The following is a 10,503-nucleotide window of genomic DNA, read 5'->3' as shown; positions in this document are numbered from 1 at the left end:
TCAGCTGCCCTTAAATGCGCCCCTGCGTCCAATCAGTGTGGACACACTAGTTCGAATTAGCAAAACGCTAATTCGAACTAGTTTTTAAGTCTAGATGCACTAGTTCGAATTAGCTTAGTTCGAATTAACTAATTCGAACTAAATAAGTTCGAATTAGTGCTGTAGTGTAGACATACCCATAGGGATGAAAGGGACCTTAAGTGATCATTCCTAGTGCTCCACTTAGGCAAGATTAAGCAAAACTATACCAACCCTATTAGATGATGGTCCAACCTGTTCTTAAAGACATCCATTCTACAATCTCCCTAGGTAAACTCTTCCATCATTTACACATCCTTAGAAAATTTTTGCTACTATCCAACCTCAATCATTCTTGTTGCAAAACTATGCCAATGATTTCTAGTCTACCTCTTTGTTAAATCATGGTGTCCCAAACTGAGCATGCTACTTCAGCTGAGGCCTCTATAGGGTCAAGTGTTGCAGAAAAAATGATCTCCAATCTCTTGCATAAGATTTATTAGGCACTGATTTTGCAGGATTCTAACAACTGAATTTCAAAAATGTAATTTCAACTTTACATTCTGAGTTTTCTATACTGTATGGGTGTGGTGCATGATTGAATGTTTTCATATTGAAGTCTCTTCGTATACATTAAAAACAACAAGGAGTCCTGTTGTACATTTAAAATACAGGCAGTCCCCGGGTTATGTACAAGATAGGGACTATAGGTTTGTTCTAAAGTTGAATTTGTATGTAAGTCGGAACTGGCTCCAGATTCAGCTGCTGCCACTGAAACTGACCAGGGGCTGACTACAGGAAGCCAGAGGCAGAATTGCTCTGCCCCCAGCTTCCTGGAATCAGCCTGATCAGTTTCAACAGCTGCTGAATCTGGAGCCTGGGACAGAACAGCTGGGGCGCTGCCCGGTAGGTTCCCACAGGACCTACCCGGCAGCACCCCAGCTGCTCTACCCGAGGTGTCCCGCAACAAAACCCTGGTCTGCTGGGGGGGGGGGGGGGACTATCTGCACCTCCTCCCCCCAGCAGACCAGGGAGACCCGAGCAAAGCCGCCCAGGTGGCGGGACCCCCGCTGCCTGGGCGGCTTTGCTCCTGTCCCCCTGGTCTGCTGGGGGGGTCCAGCGGCTTTTCTGGACCCCTCCAGCAGACCAGGGGGACAGGAGCAAAGCCACCCAGGCGGCGGGAGTCCCACTGCCTGGGCGGCTTTGCTCCCGGGCAAATGAGCGAAGCCGCCCAGGCAGCGGCTTTGCTCGGGTGTCCCTGGTCTGCTTGGGGTGTCCAGCAGCTTTTCTGGAACCCCCCCCAGCAGACCAGGGAGACTGGGAGAAGCTTTTCTCACCCCGGAGGACACGGGTGGCGACCCACCGCCCGTGAACTCCGGGGCGAGAAAAGCCCCGTTTGTAAGTGCGGATCCGACATAAGTCGGATCCGCATAAGTCGGGGACTTCCTGTAAAAACATTCCATCAGTTTATGTAATAACTTCATCATCTGCCTAATGGAAGCAAAGCTTCACTCAGACAACACAGTACAGATTTCATTGTGATCACTATTCTTTTGATATTCAAATGATTAACCATGTATAGGGTCATAGTGTGCCTTCAGTTTTTAAGCAGAATTACCTTTTGATGAAAGATATATATGAAATTTCAAAGACTTTGTAACCTCCCGCACCACGATTTTATAAAGGACCCAGTTTAGCAAGAGACTTAGAACACATGCCTAACTAAGCTGGTACATAGTTCCTTTGAGGGAACTATAGAATAAGGCCTTGTGTGAACTGTTTAAGGCAGTGGTAGGCAATCTGCGGGCCGAGGACTGCAATTGGCTCATTGGTGTTTTACATGTAGCCCATGAGACATTTTGTTTACTGTTGCCAATGGACAGGGATGACAAATTCTACTAGTTTCTATCTGTGTAGTTATTTTCCTTCTGTTATTACAGAAGAGACATGCTCTTAAAGCAAGGGCATGTGAAGTGAGATGTATGCTGATTGCACACAACAGTGCCTGTAAGAGTCAGGCACTTCACCTGCATCCAATGAAAGAGCTGCTATGGTTAAATCAGCACAGCCCCACAAATTCTAGGTACTCAAGTGCGGTTAGAAAACTATCCTATCCAGAGAGATCAGCTTAGTTATGACAGTCTTACAGCCTACTGAAATGAAGGAGGGCCATTCATATAGCCCACGCACTAGCCTAGGTTGCCCCTCACTGGTTTAAGGTGATGTAACTTACACTGTTCTGGGATGTGAAAAACATCCCTCCTCTTTCCGCCTGAGCAACATAAGTACCATTGACACAAAGCATGTCTACCCTACACTATGCTAGCCAGGGGTATTCTCTCACTAACTTAGCTTCTGCCACTCATTGAAATAGAATAATTACATTAATGGGAGGGTGATCCCTGTTGACAGGATAGCATATGGTGAAGACATTGGAGCTTCTGAATCGATGCAGCAGCCTCATGTAGCACAGTAGATGAGACAAGCTCAGTGAACCAATAACACTACTCACACCACAGGCTTAAAGGCTACATCTAGACTGCAAGCCTCTTTCTTTCAAAAAAAGAGCATCTAGACTAGAATCAGTTTCGAAAAAGTGAGCTGCTTTTTCAAAAGAGCACCCAGACAGTCTGGATGCTCTCTTTCGAAAAAACACAGTTTGCATTTCTAGCGCCTTTTTTCGAAAAAGCGCTTTTGAAAAAAGGCGTTATTACTCATAAAACGAGGTTTTCCGCAGTCAAAAAAACTGCTGTGTTCTTTCGATTTACTTTTGAAAGAGCACAGCAGCAGTCTAGATGCAGGGGAAGTTTTTTTTTTTTAGAAAAAGGTTACTTTTTTTGAAAAAACCCTGTTGTCTAGACACACCCAAAGTGAGGTAACGAGCTTACATACCTTATGTAGGGCCAGATGCAAAGGTCCTTGCATCAGTAGAAAAGTTCCCATTGCTTTCAATGAGCTTTGGATCAGGCATTCAATGAGGGTTCACCTTAAAGACTATATTAAGCTATAACCAATTGCAAATATATTTACAAGATACTTAATTTTTAAACATTTATTTAGCTTCAAAAGGAGTCTTTTACAATAAGCCCTCAACATGTACAATTGTAAAGTAGAAGTAAAGTTTTGGAGTATTAAAACACACACAGACACACAGACACACAGACACACACACACACACACACACACAAACACGCACACATACCTACCTCCGTTTGGAGATAGAAAGATAGCCTACTTCACCTCTCAATATTGTAAGACACATGTTAGATGTATCAACGCTTCAAATATCTTGGAAATTCTGACCGAAAATGTCATGCATACACACCTTACCCTAAAATGCTTTGGAAACCAACTAAATAAACAATACTTTTAGATTATTGTTGTGATTGGGTGTCTTTAATATAGATTCCATGTAAGTTTTTCAGTGGCACAGTTTTTTTCACTTGCTGTTGTGCTTTAATTTTTATGTCTCTTCTCTTATCACACCAAAGATTGTTTTTCAGCTACTTGTCATTGTTCTAATTTAAGAATGTGGGAGAAGTCAGTCAGCAAGAGAGATTGAGATTTCAGTTTGTTATCCTCGGGAGTAAGAAACCATTTAACTTTGCCGGATGAAAATGCCACCAAAGATAAAGACACTAACCACATGTGACATTGCCCTTGAAACGACAAGTAATTACAACCACAAGTGCCACTCACACGCTAATAGGATAGAGACAGTAACTGATAATGTAATAATAGACCACCAACAGGAGGTGACACCGAAATTCCCCATTACAGTGGTTAGATTAGATGCACAATTACCTTCAAAGAATGGGATGTATCATCTTCACTCATGTCTCGTATACACAGCATCCCTGGTTCTGACCTCATACACAGCAGCTTTATACAGGTATAAGTCATTTGATTATAGGTCCTGATTTACACCAGTGTATGTGGATAACAAATTGTATCCTGGGTGGGCATACAGCCTTTAAGGAAACATCCTCTATACTTTTTGGATAAATGTGTAGAAATATAATCATTTTCTATAGCAATTGCCCTTTGAAAAAAACAAACCCTAGAATATGACAGGATTATTTTTAGTTTTTTTTGTAGCCTTCCATAACAGAGATAACATTTTCAAGTATATAGTAATATATTTCAAAATATAGGAATATTTCAAAATAACAGGTGTGATAGTGTGGACACTCTGCTTGTTATTTCAAAATAAGGGGAGTCATTTCAAAATAACTCCCTAGTGTCAATCAGGGTTATAAGAGTTGCCAGACATTATCATGTACATGTAACCACAACTGGCAAACACACACTTCTGAGTTTTACTTCACTATCATTACAATGAATGTTAATATTACTATAGATAGAAAGTTCAGCTGGACATTTTAAATTTTGTTTTCCAATTTGACCAATTCCCCACCCCACTGATTTATTTTTGTGAATCTTTTTCCCCACTCCATTTTTCTTCCAGCTCTAGTAGAAAGTTAACTTCTGAGATATTTCAGCTTTCTACATATGTGTTTTCTTGTGATTCAGTGCATCATATCAGTGTATCTATCACCCACATACTTCTATTCAGTGCTCATATTTTCATACTTGCCAAGTTACCAGATTCTGCTTTGGCTGCTAGTCCCACCTTGTAGCAGCAGTATGAGATTATGTTGGCAAGTACATACAGGTACCAGCAATGAAATTAATTGGAGGATCCTGCTCTCATATGGAACAAGGCTAGCACTATCTTTTGAGTTTCAGTGCAGCTGTCCCTTTGCAGGTACACGAGTATGATTTGGAATAGCTGACCTCTTATGCTATATCTAAGAAGGTAGTTTTCCTGGGATTTAGGAAGCAAGTGATCATCTGTAACATATAATAAAATCTATTTCCAGCAGATTGTGATGTGGCAATGCCAGGGACAAAGGGAAGGGAAAAAAATCTGCTATGCAGAAACCAATCTAGCAAAAAGCTAGACCGGAATGTCAGAACACAACAAGAGATTTTGATGCATTTAGAGAGCTTCAAGTAATAACAATAGCAAAACCTTCCCAAGAAATAGGTTGCTTCTTCAATTAGCTTTTATCATCCCTGAGAAGATTGCAGCATGGATGAGTAAGGTCTTGGTTTGATAACAGTGAGAAAATTATTTCCTGCTGATACATTAAGTTCACAATTTTATCTTAAGGACATTTTACAACATTTCACTTTAAGAGCCAGCATTTGTTTCTACCATCTTTAAAATAAAAATCATGTTAGACACATACATGCAGTCATATTTGTCACAGACTGATCATAGCAGTGAAAGATTTTCTTATGGATATTTCAGCCCAGCAAACATATGTCCTCTTACAGAAACACTGCAAGTCTGTCTGGGTATGTCTACATTACCACCCTAGTTCGAACTAGGGTGGTAATGTAGGCAACCGGAGTTGCAAATGAAACCTGGGATTTGAATTTCCCAGGCTTCATTTGCATACAGCCGGGCGCCGCCATTTTTAAATGTCCGCTAGTGCGGATTCCGTGCCGCGTGGCTACACGTGGCACGGACTAGGTAGTTTGGACTAGGCTTCCTAGTCCGAACTACCGTTACTCCTCGTGAAATAAGGAGTAACGGTAGTTCGGACTAGGAAGCCTAGTCCAAACTACCTAGTCCGTGCCGCGTGTAGCCGCGCGGCACGGAGTCCGCACTAGCGGACATTTAAAAATGGCGGCGCCCGGCTTTATGCAAATGAAGCCGAGGAAATTCAAATCCCGGGCTTCATTTGCAACTCTGGTTGCCTACGTTACCACCCTAGTTCGAACTAGGGTGGTAGTGTAGACATACCTTTTCTGATCTTACAACAATATAATTCTTTTGAGCCAGTTCCTGGATCCTAGGTTTGCCCCCTCTTTCTTACTCAAATAACTCAAAGAGAATTTAAAGTACCCTTAATTCAGAAGTTGATTTACATGCCTATTTATTCCTATTGGTGTAGAGAGCATTCTGGGACAGGGAATGGAAAGGGTCTGGCACATGCCAGACACCTTAATTTGATGAATAGTACAGTGGTATCAGACTAGCAGCTCTACTTTCTTCTATCCAGGATGTGTGCAGGATCAAGAAAAGAATAAAGATAGATTCCAATCACCTTGAATCAAGCCCGCAGCTATGCCAAGCATGAGCTTGGCATCGCTAAGACTAACTTCGTGCTATGGACCAGAACGTAAGCAGCTTGACTTGGAATCAGGGAAGGAGTCAGGCCTAGTGGGCAAAGCAGATATCCAGTCTGGGCAATGAAGCCAAGGATCAGCACCAGAGTCAAGGATCAAGCCAGAGTAAAAACCAGGAATGAAAGCTGGGGGTCAAGAGTCAAGGTTATATACCAAATACCAGAGCCAAGGGTCAAGCAAGAGTGAGGGATTGCATCCACACCTGGTAATTGATATTTGGAAATAAGGCATAAGTTCAGGAGCTGTAGGAGAGGTAAGGATCAAGCACAGAACAGGAGTACAGTTGGAACACCAATTCAGACAGGGTTGGGGAGGGAGCCAGGATTAAGAAAAAGGTCTGGGTGAAGATACAGCACAGCCACAACCAGAAATCATAGACAAATTTCCTCTGCCTCCTTCAGGCTTAAGTAGTGGAGCTGAGTGATCCTCCAAGTAGAGCTGCCTTGGTTGGAGCTATACCCCATATTAGTTATTAGAACCCACAAGTAAGACACAGTATGCTATGCACATATTTTGAATATGTATGTTTTCATTTGTGCAAATTAGAAAACCAAAACCTTAGAGTCTATGCTTAAGTTTCTTCATCTGTAAATGATGCAAACTAATACCTTCCTTATATGGAATGTTTTGAGGCTCAAGTGCAAAGGGCTTAAATATCCTTGTATGGAAGGTATTATATGAGGGCAAGGTATAAATGATTAACTGTTGCTATTAATTTAAAACCAATAACTTAAATATCACTTAAAACCAACCTGGAAGCCAACATAGAATATGTGGGATGATACATTGTGAAGTAGCTGAAATTGCCAGGTGGTCTTCAGGGCTAGGCCTAAAGAGAACATAAGAGATTCACAGACCTAAAAGTGACACTACCATGGATAAATAGGTTGAAGTATACATTCTCGAGAAAAGGTCATAACTGCTTTATGATGCACTCATGAAAACACACACACACACACACACACACTCACTTAGCTATTTCTGCTGAAAATCTCAGAATTTGACCTTTGCGTGGAGGCAAAAGTCAATTAGACTCTCAAGACTGCAACCTGTTTGACAAAGGCAAAGGACAGAGTGGATACAAAGTTTTAATTATGCTCTCCACCCTATAAATGGCCACTGCACATCAGGCGATAACAGATAGCAGTGCAGGGAATTTAATACTTCTGCTATATGTGCTGTACTTGTTCTATGGATAGAGAAGTTTTAGTCTTCAGTTCTACCAATCAGCTGCCTTTTGTGATCTCTCTTACACACACATCGTTTTAAAGGAATAAAAAAGATTTCATAATAATGAATTTAAAACATTTTCAGATCTTCCCTTTGATATGCCTTACTTCTGTCAGTTCAGTAATAACCTTAATGTTTCTTAAACAGAGTGGTTTGCAGTTAATTTCTTTTTTCCTGTATTTAATTTACTCCTTGCTCCAGAAAAGTGCCCTATTGGTAGAACTCTGGTGGTTAAAGATTTTTCTCCAATCATGTCTCAGTATCATAAATAGGTACAATTATGATTTTCCAAAGTAAATAACAATATTTAGTTACACTTCAGCTGCCTCCTGAGAATCACATATAATTACCCAAATCTGATATTTTAATTTAATATCTTTACTGCAGTGACATGTTGAGTTCCTGCTTTACAAAAATTAATGAGGTTTGGTTTGAAAATTAACTTGAACTGTAAATAATTAAGCATCTCTATATTTACATGTCCACAGGCATTTGTTATGCCACAGCAGGAAAATCAAGTCTCGGCTTTATTCCTGAAGCTGTCAGAACAATGTTTCTCAACTGACTACGGTTGACTCGACTCCTGTGGATGTCTAAAATAGAGGAGGGCCTTTTTGGTGCCAGAGAGATGGGAATATCTGTAGTATTTAATCTGAATCAATGTTTTAGTAAGAGAAAATTACCCAGTCACGTTTAAAGTCTTCTCCTTTCACAAATGTGTATGAGTACACACATGCACTTTTTATACTAAGTAGTTCCAAATACTAGGTAAAATTGTAATTTCTTCTATCCCAAGTCAGGACTAGGAATATGAAAATATAACTGTGTACATGGTTAACCAATGAGCCTTGGTTAACCTTCACAGTTACATGCAGTCTTGGGATATGCATGGGACACTTGCAGCCCTTGCACATTGGCTCCCAGAGAGCTGCCTGCCTCCTACTCTCCCCCATGCAGCTACTGCTGTATCACAGATAGCAGCGTGGGGAGGAAGGGGAGCAGGCAGGAGCTGGTACCCATGGGGAGCCTACTTAAAAACCCAATCCCCTCACACACAAACTCCTGGAGAGCCATCTGCCACCCTGCATGTAACCATGCAACCACTGAAATGTTCAGCAATTACACAGTTACTTAATTAAATGCATTTTAACAGTATTCTGCTTAGGAAGGATAAATCAGTTTCACACATGCAGAATGGGAAGTGTTTGTTTAGGAAGGAGTACCGATGAAAGGGATTTAGGGGACATAGTGGATGACAAGTTAAACAAGAGTCAATGGTGTGACACTGTTGCAAAAAAAAAGAAAAAAAAAGCAAACTCTGTGCTGATTAGGCCTCAGCTGGAGTATTGTGTCCAATTCTGGGCATCACATTTAAAGAAAGATGTGGAGAAATTGGAAAAGGTCCAGAGAAGAGCAACACAAATGATTAAAGGTCTAGAGAACATGACCTATGAGGGAAGACTGAAAGAACTGGGCTTGTTTAGTTCAGAAAAGAGAAGACTGAGAGGGGACATGATAGTGGTTTTCAATTATCTAAAAGAGTTTTACAAGGAGGAGGGAGAAAAAAATGTTATCCTTGGCCTCTGAGCATAGTACAAGGAGCAATGGGCTTAAATTACAAGTAGGGAGTTTTAATTGGAGCATTAGGAAAATCTTCCTAATTGCGTGTGCTTCAACGCTGGAATAAATTACCTAGGGGGATGTTGGAATCTCCATCACTGGAGATATTTAAGAGTAGGTTAGACAAACAAAAAACACCTGTCATGGATAGTCTAGACTAGGGCTACTCAATTTTGGAAGCCCCATGGGCTACAATGATACTCACAGCACATGCTGAGGTCCATAACTCACATGCAAATATAATCAAATAGCTTCTTTCACACTGACGGACATGAATACAAAGATTAAAGCAAGACTACACAACACATAGGCTCCATTTAAGTCAGTTCTATTGATATTAAAAAATGCAATATTTACCCAATTTCCACCCATATGAGAGCACTTTTAATGAGCAATGACAGTCCAGGAATTTAACTACTAAAATGCATATCAACAGAAGACCATTATATTGATGACTTTTTTGTTTTGGCTCTCACCTGCAGGCTGCGTGTTGAACCCTGTATAAACTCAAACTGCACTGCAGGCTGCAAACAAACAGGCCATGGGCCTCATGAAGCCCTAATGTAGTGTTTGATCCTGCCATGAGGGCAGGGGGCAGGACTTGATGATGTCACGAGGTCCCTTCCAGTTCTATGATTCTATGCCTAGTCAGGACATTGGCCATTTGTTCATTAGGCCAAATCCATCAATTCCATGTGCTGACTAGAAGACTGATGCACTCCCAGTCCCAAGGGCCTCTAGACACTATTTCAGTGCACAACTGGGTTTTTTTCCACTAAATGATATTTTCACAAAAAAAATGTTTGCTTTCTATTTTTTAATTTTGTTTAAAATCTGTACCTTTTGATCCCCAAGAGTTTTTATTTTATGATAGAAAACTGGAAAATATTAACCAAAAAATGGAAAAATTCTATTCTTCTCATCCTGACCATATTGCATGATGGGAGGCATAACCCAAATAGGTATCCCAGCCTGAGGAGGAAAATGGGAGCATGATGCATAAAAACAACTCTAATGAAGTACCAGATGGACCTTTTCTGAATCATACTACAGGTTGACATGCACTAATCTGAATTTCCCTAGTCCAGCAACTCCCCTGATCTGGCATTGTTGTGGTGATCCCGTGGGACCAGAAGCATTGCCAGACAAGGGCAGATGGAGCACAGAAGTCCTGGGCTATAGTGGGGCTGCTGGATGGAGCGCAGAGATCCAGGTGTGAAGCTGCTGGGGAGAGCCCCTGGTAGTAGCAGGGCCCTTGGGCAGAGTGCGGAGCCCTCCTAGGTGGCAGCAGAGACATGGAGAAAAAGCAGAGTCCTGGGTGACAGCAGAACCATAGAAGAGTGGGGAGAGGTGAAGATCGAAGCCCCAGGAGGCAGTGGGTGACCAGGAGGAAATGTGAAGACCCAGGTGCATTGCTCTCCCCTGATCCGGCAA

Source organism: Pelodiscus sinensis, chromosome 12 (assembly GCF_049634645.1).
Source record: "Pelodiscus sinensis isolate JC-2024 chromosome 12, ASM4963464v1, whole genome shotgun sequence".
In the NCBI taxonomy this organism is placed as follows: Eukaryota; Metazoa; Chordata; order Testudines; family Trionychidae; genus Pelodiscus; species Pelodiscus sinensis.
Note: the sequence above shows the minus strand (reverse complement) of the source record.